Raw genomic sequence first — 21,175 nt, 5'->3', positions numbered from 1 at the left:
CGCAGCCCAATTGTGGATGATCTCTTCCTGCTATACTTTTTAGTAATGTGATTTTTTATTATGCTTTTTCTTTTTTTTAAAATCACAGCCTCTTAAAGATACTCCAAGACATTAACTTGTTCCCATACTCCTCATATCTTGTTAGGTACCCTTCACCTTATAGACAGAGAACACCATGATCCAGACAGACCTTCTGTTCTGTGCAGCAGAATCTGACCAAGTGGGGAACAGAAGGCAGGAGTCTCAACTGAGAATCAAATTGCCAACCACGGGGCATGGGTGTCCTCCCAGCTGCCATCTCGATACAGACTGGGGAAGTCACTCTGTGGTAGAACTCAAATGTGGACACGTGCAAACATGCACGTGAATATGACCCCTTGAAGGCCAAGTTCTTGACTGTTCAATATGTGATTATAAGAAGAAAAACCAAATCAGTCACCAAGGGGCAAAGATCACTGCAATTAAAAGTCCAAGATCTGAAACTAATCCCACTCCAATAAAGCCAAATCCACAGCCATTGCTGCTATTCCCCATGATAAAAGCAAAATGTTTGTTGGAAATCAAATTGCCAATGGTGAGTACTTATTAATGGTTCAAATGGGGAAAGTGTAACACCATGGGAACCCATTTGGGCCAAGACCTATACTCTGTAATCTGTCTATAAATGGCAAGGAGGAAAACAATTTGCTGCCACAAAACTAGGAAGGATAGGAAGAAAGAAAGGAAAAAAAGAGGGAAGGAAGTAAAAGGAAAGAAAAGAAGGAAGGAAGACAGAGAGGGAGGAAAGAAAGAGGAAAAAATGAGATTAAACTGTGGTCTGATTTGGCAAGCTCAGTGAGGAAGCAAAGCAAATAGGATGAGATTTAATACAGATAAATGGAAGGTAACACACCTGGGGAGAAACAATAACCAGCAAAGATATAAAAGGGGAGGCTGCTAGTTAGAAAGAGTAATGTAAAAAAACCAGGGAGTAATAGTGAGTAATTACTTACTGTAGATATGAGCCCATAATAGCACTACTGCAAGAAAAGACTGATGCTGTCTTGGGCTGTGTGTATAAAAGGATCCCTTAGAAAACAGAAGCAGTAATAAAGGTGCTTCATAAGGCCTTTGTCTGGCAGTAATTTTCACTATGAAATGCTACTGCAGACTTGCAAAAAGGAACGTTATAAAAAGGACGTAAAACAGTGTTGAATGTAGAAAGCAGAATAGCTGGGATCCGGCATGGACACTGAGCTGGGAGTGCCGATGACTCCATCAGATCCCATTTTTATTTAAGGAAGGCAAGCCCAATTGAATGGCCCACACTTCTCTAGGTTTGGATTTAAAGCTGGCATCTGGTTTCATACTGCTCCTTCTGACCTACTGTCCCCTGTGGGAAGAGGTCTGCCTTGCAAATGTGCCGGCAGGTATTTCCATGTATTTCTGGCACTGTTTAGATCCACAAGAAGGTGAGACTATCTGGACTCAGAAAACTGGAGTTCAGTCATAGAAATAGAAGCCGTTAGCTAGAAAAAGAAATAAATAAGTTTAGCCATAAGTATACTCAGGATTTTCTTCAGGTTTAGTTATTCTTTAGGGCTACTAGACTTTTAGGTCTCTAGGTGGTGCAAAGAGTTTGTGCTCGACTGCTAACCTTAAGGTTGGCAGTTGGAACCTACCCGGCAGTACTGTGGAAGGAAAGGCCTGGTGATCTTCTTCCATGAAGATTACAGCCAAGAAAATGGTATGGAGCCATTCTACTCTGTGACAGATGGGGTCGGCGCGAGTCAGTTAACAACAGCCAGCTCCACCAACACCAGCTAGATTTTTGGTATATTTCGATGCAGTTTATAAAGAAACCAAAGCTGGAATAGTGGAGGGATGGGAGCCTGAGCAGATTAAGATGCTAATTTAGGGAGTCACTTCTGCCACTGATTTACCTGTCACTTTTTCCTCAGTTTCCCATCCAGAAAGAGCAGTACCGTGTCCCTCCCAACCAAAGGCTAACTCGTAAAAATAATGAAATGCAAACCAGAGTGAAGCTCTTGTACATTAATGAATAAGGCAATACGGTCTAGGAGGCGTGTTAGAGTTCATTGTTTAGTTTTTTTTTTTTTTTTTTTACAGTGAATATAAAGGTAGGCGGATCTAGCATGATTTCTCCAGGCTTTTCACAGTTATCCATATGGTCCAGGATTCAGACTTCAGTGGTTCTCAATCTTTTATGTCCATGAAATCTTCTGAGAGCTATTTTAAAAATTTGGTTCTTAGGGTCTAGCTCCAGAGTTTCTGATGCATTAGGTCTGGGGTGGGGCAGAGAATCTAAATTTTTAATAAGCATCCCAGGTGATTCAGAAGGTGACCACACTTTGACAAATTGTGAACCAAGCTACACAGCTCACCTGGCTGGTAAAGGCCTGCCCATGGCCATATTCTACGGTTGGAGGAACAGCGGCTGTGGGCCTGCGATGCGTGAAGTACTTGGTGTGGGCTTGTATTGTTTTTCTGCCCAGGATACTTCTTTTGGTAATGCTGTCGTTAATTACCGTTGAGTGGACTCTGACTATTGACAACCCTATGTACAACAGGACAAAAATGTTGCCCGGTCCTGCATCATTCTCAAGGTCATCTGCAAGTTCAAGTCCATCACTGTGGCTACTGTACCAATCCATCTCACTGAGGGTTTCCCTTGTCCTAGTTGGCCCTCTACCTCACCAAGCACGATGTCTTCCTCTAGCGATTGATCCCTTCTGATGATGGCTCCAAAGCAAGCAAGTCAGACAATGTTCTGTTGTGATCCACAAGGTTTTAATTGCTTAATTTTTGAGAGTAGATTGCAAGGCCTTTATTCCTAGTCTGTCTTAGCTGGGACACTTGTCCATCATGGGTGAACCTGCTGGTATTTGAAATAGCATCATAGCAACACAAGCCACCTCAATACAATAAACTGAGAGATCAGGCCATACCTAACACCAACCAGATTTATCCCCGCAACTTTCAGTTTACACGAGGCAATAAACTCTACTTTTAGAAGAAGCCAGTTTGAATGGGGTTTTCTGTCACCTGTAACCAGGAGCTCTAACTGATACTTCTGACAAAGTATCTCACGGTAATGTTTCTGGTGATCAGACTGAATAGTCTATAGCCTCTGCTTTTGAAAAAATATATGTCAAAAATACATATTTGGGAAGAACACTATGGAATGAAATCTTTAAGAGAAGAGGTGAGAAGAAATTCTTACGGGATGTTCTTAGAAAACAAATAATAACAATGATACCCATGGTCAGTTGACAGCCTAAGAGGTGCCAGGCATTGAGCTTTTTAATATATTTCCTTATCTTTGTAACAAGATGAGAGTGGGTTTGGTGAGTAGCGTCTAGGGTCTTAAAAGCATGTAAGCGGCAATCTAGGGTACTCCACTGGTCTCACCCCTTTGGGAGCAAGGAAGAATGAAGAAAACTAAAAATACAAAGGAAAGATTAGTCCAAAGGATGAATGGACTGCATCTACCACTGTCTGCACCAGACTCAGTCCATACAACGAAATGGTGCAAGGCTACCACCATTGACTGCTCTGACAGGGATCACAATAGAGGATCCCAGACAGAGCTGGAGAAATGTAGAACAAAATTTTAACTCGAAAAGAAAGACCAGACTTACTGGCTTGACAGAGACTGGGGAAACCCTGAGAGTATGGCTCCCGACACCCTTTCCGTTCAGTAATGAGGTCACTCCTGAGGTTTACCTTTCAGCCAAAGATTGAACACATGCATGGAACAAAACAAGACTTAAAGGGGTACACAAGCCCTGGGGCAGGGACTGGAAGGCAGGAGGGAACAGAGAAGGCAGGTAATAGGGAACTCAGGGTTGAGAAGGGACAGTGTTGACATGTTGTGGGTTGTTAACCAATGTCATAGAACAATATGTGCACTAACTGTTTGATGAGAAACTAGTTTGTTCTGTAAACCTTCACCTAAACTACAATAAAAAAAAAAAAAGAAAGAAAGATGAAAGTGGATATTATCTTCATAAAGGTGAGGTAAACTAAGGCCCAGAGAGATTAATTACATAACTTGTCTAGGATCACAGAGTAGGAAGTGGTAGAACTTGGTTTTTAACACCTTTGGTCAGCATCACCAACCCATTGGGGGACTACAAGATCATATGAGACATTTCCAAGTCTCCATTGCTTTTCCTGGCAAACCACTGCTACCTGGAATTCAGTATTACCAACTTTCTCCTACCTGTAGGCTGACATGAAAGTTCCAATCTATTCTTCACCCTTTTTCCTTTTTCAAGTTGTGCCTTATTATCCAGGGAATCTTTCTTGTGAGTGAATGAAGACTTGGCTCACCCTCCCTGAGATTTTCCTCAGTCTTACCCAGAGTCAGGTGCCTTCTCTAAGGGCACTCTTCTGGTCCTGAAGAGCCCTGCTCCAAATGGGTTTGAACCATGCCTCCTTTCCTCACACACCCTGCCCCCGTCTGGCAGATTTGGGTGTACTCTTCCACACTCTGCTTCTGCACCGTGTCATTCTCCTTGCCTTCTGCTTGTCAGTCCCTGGTTACCGGCCCCCTGCTAGGTCACAGCTTGTTCCACTTCTTTCTATGCTTTCTCCTCATCGGCCCCTTGCTGCAAATCCGGTGGGCAATTCTGCTGGAATTTGGGCAATCTTGGAAATACTCGGGGCTTAGGCTGGTGACTGGTGTCTCTGATGAACCTTTCACTGCAGGTCACTTTCCGGTCCTTTTAGACATCATGTTCCTCTTTTTATTTTTTTTAATTGGTCACAATTTTAAAAAGAAAAAAATTACCCTGAAAGACACATTGTGATATGGTCGTTGAGTTAAATGCAAGGGCTGAGTAATATTCGATACTTAGAATCTTGGTTAATTTGTTCCAAAAAGGTAACTTAATCACAAAATGAAAAGCAATGGTGTTCTGGACTTGTTAGCAGAACAGATCATCGAGTCTTAATCTCAAATGTGTGAGGCTCACAGGTTTCTGGGGGAATTTGGGTTAAGCTGTCCCTTACTCCCCTTCCCCCCTGCTGCTGCCACTGCCCTGAAGGGTTTCCCAAAGTGTGTAGGAATAAACTAGAGTAAGGACACCTAAACCTTCTGAGTATCTTCACAGCCCTTACTCTGTCAGCTTTCAACAGGGCTGCTGTTGGCAGGTCGGATGGGAAGGTTCTTGGTTGTGAAGGACTGTCTGGCATGCTGTAGGACATTAGCGTCCCTGGACCCGGCATATTAAAAACTAGTTTGTAATAACCAAAATCAAGTAAGGAATACTCCCATACAGTTCCCAGCACCCTGGTGGTGGTGGTGGTATGCAGTTCTGCCCTTGGTTAGGAACGCTGGTGGGAAGTGTGGAAGCAAGGTCTCTACCTCCTTTGCGAAGCAGGGCTCCGGGCTTCTGGAAACACAGACTTGGACAGCCTCTAACTGGGTTCCAACAAGGTCCCTCCTATGATTATTCAGTTGTGATATATATGCTTCTAGCAAAATGGTAGGGCTAAATAGACACTCCATAAATATTTGTTAATTAATTGTCATGTCTTGCTTGTTATGTCATGCTCATTGAGACCAGGAATTTCACAGCCTCTGTGTTGCGAAAAGCCCTGGGCAGACTTAATAAATGCCATGCTACTGAGAAGCAGGCAGGAAATATTAATTGCTATTGATGACAGTGGTGACTAATTTAGATGTAAACAACCAAAAAGGCTAACTACTCTTGGCTCTTTGCCTCTGTCGCACTTGTAAAGACTGTAATACGGTCTTATGATATCGCTTGTCTTTTCATCTCAGGCACTTAAAATGCTGGTGCCTTCAGGTCACTGAGCAGTTGTGTGGGTGGGTGGGAGGCTTTTTTGGGCTTTAACCAGAGAGCTAGAGTTAGACTTTTAAGAAATGTAAAAATTGACAAATATGCCAAAGTAGGAGACAGGAATCAACCTAGGTCAGCCCAGGCCAAAAAATGGGACTTCCAAGGAGGGTGCAAGGCTGTGAGGTGAGGTATGACACCAGCAGATGCCAGAAGCCAGAAGTTGTTTGAGTTAGCAGATGGTTGGAGCAGGGGTGGGCCCGGTGCCATGTGTTTCTTCCCAAGCCTCCTGCTCCTTCAAGCCCCAGTTCCACCTGGAGATGTGCTTACAATCTTGCTGAGTGCAGGCAGGATAAGATCTTCGAGGAGCAACAAGGATCCAAATTTCCATTATTCATTCTCAGAATCAGGGGGTGGTTCTGAGCCACTAACCAGCCCCTCGCCCATGGGGTGGGTCATGACTGTTTTCTCAGGACAGTCACTGAAGTATGTTGGGTGATAAAGTAATACCACGTTTAGTGATTTCTATATAAAAACCTGGAGAAAATTTGAGGTAGGAATAAACTTTATAGAGAATTAAAGCCATTGTGAGCGTTAAGACGAAAATATAAACTCTGGTTGTCAGCAGTCTTGACAAGGTTTACTTGTGCTAGGCTGCATTTCTGCGGAACCTCTGCAGGACCCGAGTTCACTGCAGATTGCAGATTGTACTTTCATTTTGTTCAGTTTTTATACGAGTCAATAACGTTTGCAAATGGCTTAGCCCCACATGGTCCAACTATGCTCAAGTATCTGACAAGATTAAATCTGGTTTGTTCTAAAGAAAGAGTAGAGGAAGTAGAGGATTGTGTTTTAAGCACAGGTTTACCTAAAACACAGTCTCCTCTCTGTCAGCTTACTTTCCCCCAAGTCCAAATGGCAATTCCTTTTTAATTAGCCAGGAGTGTTGGGCAGTGAGAGAAAGTTGTATTTTCTTCTTCATCCTCCCCAGGTAATCAGGATTTGAATCAGTAAATTTTGGCTATTCCCCTTTCCCAGACGCAGAGTGACAAGACCCAAGGTGGGATCTCTACGTTGATTTTAATGCTTTGCTAGAGGTCACTTTGGGGGAAAAGTTTCAGAGGCAACCCTCACAGCAGTGAAAGACGACACCAATCTCTGCATGATATCCCAGGCACATCAATATGTGAGCTCAAGTGATATGCGAATTCTTGGGCAATGCTAAGTCAGAACAAGCTTATCACTGCATAGAGTAGAGGAGGGTGCCTGCCCAGGGGACTGTACCTCTCTCGCCCCTCTTAAATCAGTGGCTCTTCTAGGTGTCCTCCTGGGAGTGTCTTCCTGGTGTGTGAGATCATCAAGAGGACTGCTGACATCTTTGTAGAAAAAAGAAAGTGCATAGTGTCCTTAATTCAATTTGTATTTTCACCTGGACCACCAGCAGCATTCAGAGGTAATTCTAGTCTTAGATTTTTCTAATTATTTCCTTTGAATTAAATAGACCTCATTTTGAATCTTGACCCTGCAACGTGTTAGTTATAAGATCTTGGGAAATTTTTTAGTCAACTCTCGAATTCTCATTTATAGAATGGGTTATTAATACCTACCTCATGGTGTTGGAAGGGCACTGGGCACAGTTTACTATTCCATGGGTTTGGCATCATGAAAGCTCAGTGACATCCCCAGTGGGGGACAATTGTTCCCTGGGGACCAGCAAGATGATATGTGGCACCTGGTGGCACAGGCAACCGTTAGAGCTGGTGGGGCATGGATAGTGTGGAGGGGGACTTACAACACACTCCCTGAAGATGCCCAGAACTTCTGGGGTAGAACTGAAGAGGGGCAGAGCTTCTGTGTTAGCAGGTAGGATCAAGAGCCTTCGAGAACTGGGTGATTACCTTAATATCGTCCCTCCAGACATTGGTGAGACCTAGCCAAACTTGGTCCCACATTATATATTTGGGATCATAACACACCCTAGTAACAATATTGTAAACAGTGTTTAAACCCACCCACTGCCGTTGAGTTGATTCCAACTCATAGTGACCTTATAGGACAGGGTAGAACTGCCCGATAGAGTTTCCAAGGAGCGCCTGGTGGATTCGAACTGCCAGCCTCTTGGTTAGCAGCCTTAGCACTTAACCACTACGCCACCAGGGTTTCCAAATAGTGTTTAGGTTCCTAAATGAGAAAAAATAGAAAGAAAAAAAGGAAGGAGGAAGAGAGGGAGGTAGGAAGGAAAGCTGGTCAATTTTGCTGGTAGTAAATTATGCATGGCTAAACACTATCATTCGTTATTGGAAAAAAAAAAAAAAGAGTTCTTTTTGCTTTTTAAACCCATAAAGTATATTGAAACATACCAAAGTGCTTTGAGATCAGATAAGCGTTTCAAGGGCCTGAGCACAATCAACCAAGCTGTTCACCCTCGTCCATGTGGCTGAACTCTGAGCTTACTTAGGTCCATGTCCATTGCTTTATCCCTCAAATATGCCTTTAGAATCCTTGTGGGGATGGAAATGAAGACTTCCAGGTAGAGAGGCAAGGAAAACTAATGTCTATTGGGCATCTCTTAGGTGGCAGGCACATTTGAGGGTTAAAAAAACAAAGCAAAATAGGACAAAAAAAGCATTACCGTCAAGTAGACTCTGGCTCATGGTGACCTCGTGTGCTCCATGGGGTTTTCAAAGGCTGAGTTTTTGGCAGTAGATCACCAGGCCTTTGTTCAGAGGCACCTCTGGCTGGACTCAAACCACCAACCTTTCAGTTAGCAGCCGAGCACATTAGCTGTTTGCAACCTCAGAGACTCCCGTTTAAGGGTAGTTCTCACGTACTGAGTGCAGATTATATTCCTTTCGTGGGCTGGGCACTCATCATCTGCCAAATATTCTCATCTGGAAAATAAGAAAACTGTGGCTCACAGAAGTTAAGCAAATTGCAAAAGTCCCACAGGTAGTGAATATCAGAGACAGGTGTGCTCAGCCCCAAAGCCTATGAGACTGGACACAAAGGCGGCCCAGGGTCACCAGCATCAGGTAGGCCAAGCGAGGTGCAGGCGAGAGGGAGAGGAAGGGCAGGAGCAGTGACACAGCGTGGGGGAGGGGGAGGCGGGAGCTTACAGAGGCCCCTGAGTGGATGTGGGAAAAGGCAGTGATCCCACAGGTGAGGAGAGGGGTTGGGATGGGGGTGAGGGGTGCCATGGTAGTGATGAGGAAGACAGATGAAAAGGGGATTCCCACAGAGCAAAGCATTCCAGCGGCAGCTGGCGAAAAAAGGAAGCACGGAGAACGTTTTTACCCAGCAGATGTGGAAAGTGGGAGACAGGAGTAAAGGAGCAGGGCTGAGGGCAAAGAATAGAAATTCCTTTCTGTGGTTTCCTCAGAGGGGCCAGCAGAGAGAGGAAAGCCAGGCTGGGCCTGTGTTCACACGGGAAGGACGTGTGTGAATTTTGAGGAGAAGCTTGCCTCTACTGATAATCTTGGTCAAAGGTTTTAGTCTTATTACATTAAAAAAAAAAAAAAAATTATATGCTGAATGTTTAAAAACCTGGAGTCTCCAAGCCAATACCAATTATTGTAATTGTTTTTAAAGGATTAATTACTTGAGTGTTTTGGTTTTCATTTCCTGTAAAGAAGAGTCTTTTCTTTTTTCCTTTACAAACTATTTAACACTGGACTTCTTATTCCAGGAATTCCCGGCAGGGTCCTAAGTACCTGGAGCTAGTGTTAAAAAGATCATTAAAAAAAAAAAAAAGATCATTAAGAGCAGAGTGTCTCTTCATTCCCTGGAGCTCCTGTTAATTTGTGTTTAAAGATCTAGGCTTTAGCAGAGTTAATATTTACAGCAAGGTAATATATTATTTACATGGACTCCAGACACCAAAACATCTATAATTCACACATAGTTAACCTCCTTCAGCTCCTTCCTTTCTTTACTTATTAAGTCAGTTCAAGACCTGGTCTATTATCAGATGTAAAGTTCTTCTCAATAATTTCCACCCACAAGCACTTTAAAAGGAAAATAGAAAATGAAGGACTTGCCAAATTCTCATTTAACATGAAGGATCCTTACAGACTTCAGAGAAAGTGATTCTGGGGAATGTAAATGGCAAAAATGTAAAAGAAAAATAAATTATTAGCATTTTGTTTTCAGGCTTACATGCAAATTGCACAGGAGGAAATGGGGTCCAAGGAGTGGAAGTTTTCAGAATGTGACAGTTATTCCTAAGGATCTCCAGGGGTAGACGTGTGTGCATATGGACAAGGCTAATCTAAAAGGCAAAGTACACTGTTTGACAACAAGTGAGCTCATTAGCATGGATTGACAAATGACACATTGCAAAAAGATTCTTCAGCAAAGGCTCTCAGCCAAGGTGTAACATTCTGAGTGGCATTTTCTTTACCCCAGCAGCAGCCCAGTGACTCCAAGTCCAGGCTGCCTGAGTGTGCAGGTCCTGGGCTCTCGAGACTCCACCCCTGGCTGAATCCAGCTCAGGCAACACCATCTGCTTGCTTCTCAGGGATAAAAACCAAGTGAATCTTCTCACTTAATTACACCTGAAACCCATTGCCATCGAGTCAATTCCTACAGAACTGCACCCATAAGGTTTCCAAGGAGTGCCTGGTGGATTTGAACTGCCAACCTTTTGGTTAGCAGCCATAGCTCTTAACCACTATGCCACCAGGATTTCCACTTAACTACACAGTGATGGGGAATAACTGAAAAGTGGATGATAACCAGGGAAATTTGCTAGGATCAAAGCAGCAAACCAGTTTAAAAACAGTAGGAAGTGTTGTGTGTTTTCTGGTTGTTAAAAATAGGAGATTGAGAGCGAAAGGAAAACTAGGAAGTTTGGATAAGAAGAAGAATCTTCCCACATTTCCCAGAGTAGCCTCGTAGGATTCTTTCTTGCTCCTTAAGTCTTACTGGGGAGACCAGGTGGTACTCAGAAACCATGTCCTGATCTGGCAATTGGGTGGACCAGGGAAGGCTATTCTGGAGTAGTATTAGCCTTTATGATTCTCCAGACTGCACATTTAGGTGGATAAATGAATGACTAAGAGGCAGTTTCTTCATTCACTCGTGTATTCAATAAACATTCATTGGGTGTTACTGTGTGTGCCTGGCAATGTGTTAGTCATTGGAGGATCAAAGGTCCCAAGACAGAAGCAGCCTATGCCTTCATGGAGCTTAGAGTCTAGAGAGTAGATAGACATTAAACAAATACTGACGCAAACGATTATTTAGTTAGATTCAGTTATTTTAGTTAAAATTAAAGGACTACAAAATAAAGGAGAAATATAGGCTACTTTGAAGGAATATAACGGTGCAGCATAATAATAATGACGTAGCAATAGGCCCCAGGTGACACAAACAATTTGCGCTTGACTGCTAACCTAAAGGTTGGCAGTTTGAACCTACCTAGAGATACCATGGAAAAAAAGCCCTGACCATCTTCTTCCATTAAGATTACAGGCAAGAAAACCCTATGGAGAAGTTCTGCAGTGTAACACATAGGGTTATCATGAGTTGGAATTGACTCGATGGCAACTAACAGTAACAACAACAATCGTAGTAATAATACCACTTATTGGGTGTTTGTATGTGCCAGACATTATGTTGCATCTGACAACTCATTTAATCTTCGATATAAACATATGGTATGGTTATATTTATATTATCCCCATTTTACAAATAAGGAACTGAAGCACAGAGAAATGAAATAATGTGCCCAAGGTCAAGCAGGTAAGAACTGCCAGAGCTAAGATTTAAACTTATCCTGAGACTTAAGTAAAACCAGAACCTTAGGGTCAGACAAGTTTGGGTTGGAAATCACATTTTGATCAGTCCTAAATGTGGTTGCTATGAGTAGGAATTGATTTGACGTCAACAGGTTTGGTTTTTGGTTAGATGTGGCTGAGGAAAATAATTAGTATCTCAGGTCCTTAATTTCCTCATCTGTAAAATGAGGAATTACCTCTTGAAAAATTAGCTGTGGCTTGTTTTTCTCCGCAGTGGGGCCACCACAAGGAAACAAAAGGTAACTGACACTCCTTACCCTCCCAGGAGATCATCCAGGCCTTTGTAAATCTGAGGTCAGGGTTTTCCCTGGGCTGTGGTTAAAAGTCCTTTTGTATTATTTTAGGAAAAAAGAAGGCATTGTCAAGCAGTCCTGGAAGGCCTAACCTACAAAATTAGACCAATCAGCCTGGTAGGTGACTTAGGACCAGCGTTTTCACAACACAAGGGGACCTACGTGGGTCTGCTGTTAGATCGCTGCAGACCAGAAAGGGGACAAAAGTTTCAGGTTCTATGGGGGGCTGAGACCTGAGCCCTCAAGAATGCAGTACCTCTGACAGAAAGGCGGCAATGCAGAGTGGTTATTGGGGCCTTCAAGGGCTGACTGCTGGTGTCTAGTATAGAAGCCTGTGCAAAGGGCGTCCACAGGCTAGATTGGAGCTCATTAGATGATTTGTAATTCTGCATTTCAGATAACAGCTACCATTTACATCTGCAAATAGAAACAGACTTAGTTGTCTTTTTTTTTTTTTTTTAATAGTTATGTCTTTTATTTGTTTTTCCTGCCTTATTACAAGGGCTAAGAGTTTCAACACAATGTTTAATAGAAATGTTGAGAATGGGTTGTCAAAAGCTGAGGTGATCTGGAGACAACTGGCTGCCAGGTGTTAATGATGGATTCTGTTACATGCCTTTGAAGAATACTGATATCGTTGTTGTATTAGCATATTAGCGAGCAACTAACTTATTTGGATTCAAACTATAAATCTTGTCTTTTAGGCAGCAGCTGAAATCTCAGTTTGGTTCTTTTATCCTTAGCGGGGCTGCTTCAAGTCTGTCCCCCATATTTGTACTTCAGAGATCATCCAGAGATTTGGGCAGATTTATACACAGAAATAGGGCTTCCCTCCACTGACTCTCTCCTTTCTGCTATTCCCTTCCCTTTCTAGTGGCTGTGGTTGTCCCAAAGTCTGTCTACTGCATCTTTAGGCCAAAATATTTGTAGTTTTTTTTTTTTTAGTTGTTAGAGTTGTAATAGGTTAATCAACCATCCTGATTTGCCCAGGGCTCAGGATTTTCTGGGATGAGGGACTTTTGGTGCTAAAATCAAGACAGCTCTGGGCAAACTGGGATGGGTAGTCACCCAGAGTTTTAGCCATCTTGAAAGGCACAGAGTATGGCATGCCCTTGACCCAGTGCCGTCGAGTTGATTCCGACTCATAGCGACCCTATAGGACAGAGTAGAACTGCCCCATAGAGTTTCCAAGGAGCGCCTGGTGGACTTGAACTGCCAACCCTTTGGTTAGCAGCCGCAGCACTTAACCACTACGCCACCAGGGCATGCCCTTAGGAAAGAAGAAATAAAAACAAGAAAATCATCCAGTGCCATTGCTTTCTTCCAGAATCTGCCTGTATTTGATCACTTTCCAGAGTCTTTAACTATTGCTTTTTATATTTTGTCCAGAGTCAGGGAGTTAGTCCAGTAAGAGCTTCCTTGGACATTATCAAAAGTAAATCTCCCTTCAGTGACTCTTAACTAACCTACTGCAAACCCTATTTCATATGATCTCTTTAGTCCCTGCTACTTTGGTTTTCTCAGCATTCTTTATCTGCACGTCTTGCTCTTTCTCTCCTGAGCCATCCTCCAAGTTTCCAGTCTTATAAATGAGCCTCTCCCAAGCGCTCTCTGAAATCCCTACCCCACAAGGCATGTTCAGTGTACATCAGAGATTGACACCAGTCAGCATCAGAAAGCAATTAGTACCCACAGTAGCCAGACCCTGTTCTGTTCATCTGACTCTCATCACAACCCCGCAGAGTAGGTATTACCCTTTCCATACAGATAAGAAACCTGAGAGTTAAAGAAGTTATTGCCCAATATCACATGGCTGGTAAGTGGAAGAAACATAAAAGGAACCTACTTGTCTAATTCAGTGCTTCTCTCTGGTCCATCCTTATCACCCCTGAGAGCCTAGAATGGTGTCAACAGATCCTTTTGAATTCTTGGCATCCTAAATTTTATCTCAGTTGCTTCCCTGATTGTGGCCAGTATTTCTGGCACTAACTCCTCATTTTGCACATGGGGGCTGGTATGCCACAGGCAAAAAGACTGTGGCTGTTCAGTACCCGGGTCCTTCTGGGTAATGAGTCAGTAATCATCCTAGGGAGAGGATGGATTTATAGGAGACACTTCAACAGAAATTTCCAACATCCACCATATGTGAAACTGTGCGCTAGGCAAAAGGCAAAAGCCATCTTTTATGCAGCCAGTTAAATGACCTTATATACATAAAGGGAAGGAGAGATTTTCCAGGGGGAAGTTTACCAGTAGGAGTTAGAAAAAGATGTTTTACTGTGAAAGTCTCTCTCGTGAACTGTCATGCTGGTTAATTCCACTGTTTCTTTCTTAATAGTGGTAGGTTGAACATATTCAGAGGGACCATGAGAATTTGCCCCAAGGAAATAAGTAAATGTGGAGCAGGCACGTTTTAAAAAGAGCTGCTGTGGAACCATAGCTCCATGGGAGGGAACAATTGCTAACCCTGATTTCCAGATTCCGGTTAAGATCATACTCACCTGGTTTGTTTTTCCCAACATTGCATTGTGAACATTTCAAACATTCAAAAAAGTTGAAAGAATTTTAAACAACCACATACACCTAGCGCTCTGGTTCTGGCATTAACATTTTATTGTTTGCTTTATTACATATCTATTCATCTATATATCACTTGATTTGTTTACTGCTTAATCTCATTTTCCATGCATTGATAAGTAAATTATAGACTCAGTGTCCTGTAAGCTTTTTTAAGCTCCAGTCTTCTTTCTCCTCAGGTCACACAGCCTAGAATTCCTTACTTTTTGCTTTGTCTCTGCCTCTTTTTCTATAAAAGCTCATTTTGCCATTAGAGAGGTCACTCTGGGCTCTTCCTCTTTGGGCCGCCTCATTATGCTCTCTGAACTCATGAACCTCTGATAATGCCCACCACTTCCTTGAGCATGCCCACTTCCTCTGGGAGGGCAGGGGAAGTGTGGCCATGCAGGAGGGCCTCACCCTTCTTGGTCAGTCACAGGGAGAAAGGTGAGGCAGAGCATTATGGCTACCATACCAACCAGCCTCCCACCCCCACATAAACACAACATGTGCGAACATACACACCACGCGTGCAATCCATCACAGGCACCAATACCATCAGCACCCACAGGTGTTGCAGAGCTAGCCACAGTTGTGCGGTTTTCATAGGTCTCCTACAATGCTTTCTGATGTTGTTGTTGTTAGGTGCTATTGAATCAATTTTGACTCATAGCAACCCCACGTGAAAGAGTAGGATTTTCTAGGCTGTAATCTTTTGGGATCAGATGATCAGGTCTTTCTCCCTTGGAGCAGCTGGGTGGGTTCAGACCTTTCAGTTGGCAGCCAAGCACTCAACCATTGTACCAGGATATTGGCAGTGGCCATGTTGGTAGTGGCTTCCCTCCCATCACTGATTGTAAGGCCATCAGAAAGATTTTATTAATATATTTTCGAGTCTTGTACTAAAAATATTCATGAAAAAGAAAATCAGAACAAAAAATTGAGATGCACTATGAAATATCTTTCTTTTATGGTCTGTTAGTTGATTTTTATTTTGAATAGATTTTGTTTCATTTTTCTCATTATATTGGAGACACTGCTTGAAAAAGGGCAGCTGAAACCCTACATATTCCCACTGCAGACTTTTCCTCATTTTCTCTGGCTATATTTTTCTTTCCAATTCTTCTCTGTGGGCTTTTTAACTTTGTCTCTTCACTGGCCTCAATTCTATCATTTGTCCCCCAACAGTTCTTTTATTGTACCTATATTATTTCTGAAATGTTCACTGCTCAAGTGTCTCACACGTCTCAAAATCCCCAAAGCGTTCATAAGCAATAGTCTTTCCCCTCACCTCCTGCTCCCTCCTTCATGTGGAGCCAGAAGTATCCTTCCTGCAGCCATAGCTTGGAGCTGAAGGTAGAACTGAGATCTCCTGACTCTTGATTAGTTTTCTTTCTGTTGGACTAATCCGTTTGCCTTGACTATTTTACATTTCAGTTCTCAAAAATTAAGCCGGGCCAGTACTTTTAAAGTAGAACTCTTTGCCAGAAACAGCCATTTTTTTTCTCTTAGAGACATTTGCCAAGAGAAATTAATTTTTAAAAGGAAATGTAAACAACAATCTAAGAAGGAAGAAAATGTCATTTTTCTTCACAGATTTCATTCATCTCTATTTTCTCCTCATTCATTGCTGCCAGTTCGGAGAGGCATGTTCAACATCCCCTTCAATGATGCAGAAATGCCAATTAACAAAAAGTATAAACATTTCCTACATCTTCAATACTACCTAAAAAATTTATAACTTTATTCTACCCCGACTCGTTTTGACTGCTTCATGGGTTAATGGATCTTCTTATTGAATTACTGAGCAAGTCTTTAGATAAAAACATCAGAGGATCCTTTATCTTATTCTTCCCCAGCCCCAGGACACACCAACCTTGAAGGCCACTTCCTCATCAGAACACTACCACCATTGGATTTGTCCCTAATGCACTCTCCTAAGACTGCACTCAGCTAGGGTAGCCTCTGAAGGCTGTCCTGCCCAACCCACAGACAAGGCTTCCTTGTAGGGCGATAGGTCCCTTTTCAAGTTCTGAACTGAATCACATGGGTTTGTCTACATTTGGCTGGGTACAATTCACTCACTACAGTTCTTCCAAAATATTTTGATGCTCTGTTGAGAGAATCCAAAATTGGGCAAATGCCTTGGTTTACAAGCCTGAAATAAATAGTAGAGATGCCTCTTCAGAGGTAATGGACAAAATGGACATTTGGCCATTGTCCAGTGAAGTGGAGCTGTGTAGACCACCAATCTGGAAAGCACAGTTGTCAATCTGTTTTTCCTTGGTTATCCTAGGCTGGTTAACGGAGGCTAAAGCAGGTTGGGGATTGAAGTGACCTGGGTTACTCTGGTTGTGAGATTTAACTTTTGCGGTTAAAGTATACTTAACCGTATCTAATACCTGTGTTCATTCCTGAAAGGTTGTGTGTGAATCCAGTTTTGGCCTTTGCATAATTTCTCATTTACTTACACTATAAATTCTGGGATAATTTTCCTTCTTACCTGATTATCTTTAAAAGGTAGTTATTTCCAACATTTTGCTGTTTTTTTTTTTTTTTTTTTTTTTTGCTTTAAGGCTTCTGATAAGTTGTTGTTGTTAGGTGCTGTCGAGTTGATTCTGACTCATAGTGACCCTATGTACCACAGAACGAAACACTGCCTGGTCCTGTGCCATCCTCATAATCATCGTTATGCTTAGCCATTGTTGCAGCCACTGTGTCAATCCATCAACTACTGACAAGTAGTTAACCAAAAAAAACAAAACAAAACAAATCTGTTGCCGTGGAGTCAATTCCAACTCACAGCAACTCTACAGAACAGAGTAGAACTGCCCCATAGGGCTTCCAAGGAGCACCTGATGGATTTGAACTGCTGACCTTTTGGTTAGCAGCTGTAGCTCTTAACTACTACGCCCAGGGTTTCTGTTAAGCAGTTACTTAATGGTTACTTAAATGAGTGCTTATAAGCACTTGAAAGTTGCACTTGTAATAAGACAATGCTTTTATAAGGCTTTGATTTATTTCTTTTAAACACATCTTCCTGCACTGGCATTTCTCTCAGCAGAGCACACCCATGCTGACTGAGCAGCCTGGCAGATCTGCCCCCACTGCGGGGCTGAGCCCCCACTGCGGGGCTGAGATGAGCTACCAGTAGGGCTGTCCCGGGCTCTGGTTTTCATTGCTGTGTAACCACCAAAACTTCGTGGCTTCAAACAACAACTTCTTTTTATCTCTCATGGCTCAGGGGCATGGCTGAGTTCAGTTAGGTGATTTTCACTTAAGGTCTCTCATGTAGTTTCGATCAGATGTTGGCTGGGGCTGGAGTCACCTGAAAGGTTGCCTGGGCTGGGTGTCCAAGAAAGCTTCTTCAGTCATATGTCTGGCACCTAGGGTGGGATGACCGGAAGGCCTGGGGGTGCTCCTCAAAACCTCTCTACAGTGTTATCTTGGGCCTCCTCACAGCACAGTGATCTCAGGGTAGTAGGACTTCTCACATGGCAATGGCTTCCCCAAAGCAAGCCATACAACAGATGGCACTTCAGCAGTATGCAGAAATTGCAAAGCTTCTTCTGACCTAGCCTTGGAAATCATGCAATTTCGTTTTTGCTGTATTCTACTGGTTATAAGATAGTCGCAGATTCAAGAGGGTGAGACTACACAGGGCATGGACATCAGGAGGCATAGTACATGAGGGAGCCATCTTTGGAGTTTAACTGCTACATCCTGGAAAAGACAATTCACCGGTGACTCTATGCGTATTACTCTGTGCTTAATGTATCCTCCCATTATAAAGTGGGTTAATTAGAGTTAAAGCCATCGCTTCCAGTTCAGTCTTCCTGGGAACATCTAACAACAACGATGAGAATAACTTGCATTCTAGTTAGGGAGAAAGGTAATAAAGTATATATACATATATAAAATGTCAGATGGGAATAAATGAATGCTATGGAAAAAAATTAAGCAGGGAAGATTAGGGAATGTACACATGGAAGCATTTTAAATAAGCTGAATAGAGAAGATGCCACTGATAAGGTGACCTTTGAGCAGAGACCTGGAAGAGGTGAGGGAGTGAGCTGTGGCCTTGAGGGGAAAGAGCACTATGGTAAGGAGGCCATTGTGTCTAGAGCTAATGCGGATGGAGCAGGTGTTAGGGGACAGGATCAGAAGGATGGTGGGAGAGGCTGTGAGGATCATGTAAGGCCTTTGTTCCCATTAGGCTTTTACTCGAAATGTAAATGGTAAGTGGTTGAAGGGCTTTGTGCAGGGGAGTGACTACCTGATTTGGGATTTAAAAAATCACTGAGGCTGCTGTGTTGCAAGGGGGCCAGTGTGGAAGCCGGGAGACTTATTAGGAGGCTATTGTATTAATCCAGGCAAGCAGTGACAGTGTCTGGGACCTGGGTGTTGGCAGCAGAAACGGTATGTGGTGAGATGTGGTCATATTATGAGTATATTTTGAAGGTGGAACTAACGGGGTTGGACGACAGGTTGGATTTGGAGGGAGGTTCCAGAGAAGACTCTTCGGAAAAGTTTTGCCGTGAAAGGGAGGGAGTGGAGAACTGAGGTGGAAGCTGGGAAGAGAATGTGGAGCCAAGAGTATTTTCTTTTCTTTCCTCTTTTAAGATGGAAAGAATGTTTGTATGCAGATGGGAATGCTACAGTAAGGAGGGGAAAGCTGGAGATGCAGGAGAAAGAAGGGCTCGTTGTTGGCATGATGTCCTTGAAAGGAAAGAGGGGTGGATTTGGTATATAAATGGGATGGGGTGGCCTTAGGCAGGAACAGGGACCGCCACCCAGGGTAACAGGGGGAAGGAGTTTATGGGTAGGTGGGTGATGTGGGGTGGCATTTATTAAATTTCTAGTTTTCTCAATCAGACCCAAGGAAGAAGCTTTGGGGGTCGGGGAGGGGGACTATTGGCGAAGCAGTCTTCAAAACGAGGGGTAAATGAACCGAGGGGACAGGAAGGGAATCTTTGGGGTACACCTAGGCCCTCTGGTGGTTCCCGATGAGGGATTTAAAGGCAGAGCAGTAGTTTTGACGGGGCGCAGTTACCTGTGTGCTGTTGGTGGAGAATTACATTGAGCCAGGCTGGGAGGTTTCCAGGTGAATTCGAAGAAGGGAAGAGAGGGGCAGAAGCTGAGGGATCTGCAAGGGACAGCCTGTGACAGGGACTGTGGCATCTTAGCTAGTTAAGGAGGAAAGGGAGGGGTCATGAAGTGGCCGTGGGGTTTAGGCCTCCGGAGATGTGAAGTAAGACCTCTGCGCCCTTGAAGTCGTTCCCCTTGCTCCAGCTGAGTGGGTTTTTAGATCACCAGGCTCTTCTAAATTGTCTAAAAAATATCTTCCGGACCTAATATAAGCCCAATCACTTATGTCAAATAAATCCAAACTCTCATTTACAGCCCAGTAAACAGCAAAACAAACGAACAAATCCGAGGAACAACCAGCAGCACCTCCACATTTTTAGGGTCTCCTCTGTCAGTCACCGCTACCTGCCCAGCCCACAGAGACAAGGCCTTTGAGAAGCTGGTGACTGCCGGCCGGGGGTGCAGGCCGCGGGCCGGGGGTGAAGGCCGCGGGCCGGGGGAGCAGGCCGCGGGCCGGGGGTGCAGGCCGCGGCCCCCCAGCGCCGGCAGGGCCCCCCTCCCGTTCCAGCCGCCTGGCTGCCAGAGGGCCTTAGAGGCGGGCAGCCGAGGGCTCTTCCAAGCCAAGGACCCGCGGCCGGGGCTCTGAGGGCTGGGAGAGGCCTGGGTCGGGCAGGAGTAGCGGTTCGGTTGGAGCTTCACTGATCGGCCGGGTTTGCCGAGATTCGGGGCCTGGACCCCCTGCCGCCCTGGCGGCCTACCCGGGCCACTTCCCCTGCCTGGACAGCCAGCCCGCTTCAGGGTTCGTGTTTCAGCCGAGAACCCCTCCTGGAAGGTTTTGCATTCACCTTACGGGTGTTGAGGATCTCCACCCTGGATTTCTCCCTTCCCACCCTATTTATGAAGAGCCCTGGTGGTGCAGTGCTTAAAGCGCTCGCTGCTAAGAACCCTGCAGCAGGGAGAGACAGATGTGATGGTCTGCTTCGGTAGAGATTTAGGGGCAGTTCTACCATGTCCTATAGGGCAGCTATGAGTCCTAATCGATTCAGCAGCCATGGGTTTCGGTTGGGTTGGTAACTGTCTCAGGAAAAGACCACTTTCAGCGCAGTCGGTGGGACGGAGGCATAACACCCTGACCGCGCAGTCTGATTTTAATCTGGATTCTAGATTAACGGCTGTGTTTTTCAAGACAAACATTTTTCCTCTGTGGTTAAAACCAGGATGTGTATGTGCGCCAGAGGTCTTAACCAAGTGACCATCTGCACCCCCCCAAGATGCACGTACCCAGAAGCAGTGCTGTCTGGGCGCTGTGGCCAACAAGATATTTTTGCAAGCTAGACACAGAAAATACATGTCAGCCTCTGGTGACCAAGATCTGAGCATTCTGTGACACTATCTGTAACCACTAGCTATACTGTCGATAATCAGTAAGCAATCAGAGCGTGATTGTTACAATATTCACTGATTTTCCAGTAATTGCCCTCCCTGGGGTTTGGTTCCTCTTTTTACCCCATAAGAATACTTGCATAATGAAACCGCCCCAGGACTACCTGGCTCCATTTTCAATGGGTTCCGTAGTTCCCCAATTGCAATTGTTTTAAACCCTTAATAAACCTCCCTGTTTTAGCTTGAAACG

At 44.0% G+C, this 21,175-nt stretch overlaps 1 long non-coding RNA gene across 4 annotated transcripts; it reads right to left on the bottom strand.

The window, feature by feature from the left end:
- Nucleotides 1-1,216: 1,216 nt before the first annotated feature.
- LOC126064846 (uncharacterized) lies at nucleotides 1,217-15,133 on the bottom strand. Of its 4 annotated transcripts, none has more exons than XR_007514650.1 (5): nucleotides 13,745-15,133; nucleotides 8,440-8,698; nucleotides 7,415-7,539; nucleotides 7,092-7,183; nucleotides 1,217-1,508 (listed from the first exon to the last, which is right to left on the bottom strand). It is a non-coding gene; the product is annotated as an uncharacterized LOC126064846 (long non-coding RNA). The 4 variants fall into 4 exon arrangements; XR_007514652.1 differs by having other exon boundaries at nucleotides 14,976-15,133; XR_007514651.1 differs by having other exon boundaries at nucleotides 14,980-15,133.
- Nucleotides 15,134-21,175: the final 6,042 nt, after the last annotated feature.

This window comes from Elephas maximus, chromosome 21 (assembly GCF_024166365.1).
Source record: "Elephas maximus indicus isolate mEleMax1 chromosome 21, mEleMax1 primary haplotype, whole genome shotgun sequence".
Taxonomy (NCBI): Eukaryota; Metazoa; Chordata; class Mammalia; order Proboscidea; family Elephantidae; genus Elephas; species Elephas maximus.
This window is presented reverse-complemented; position numbering and strand designations above follow the sequence as displayed.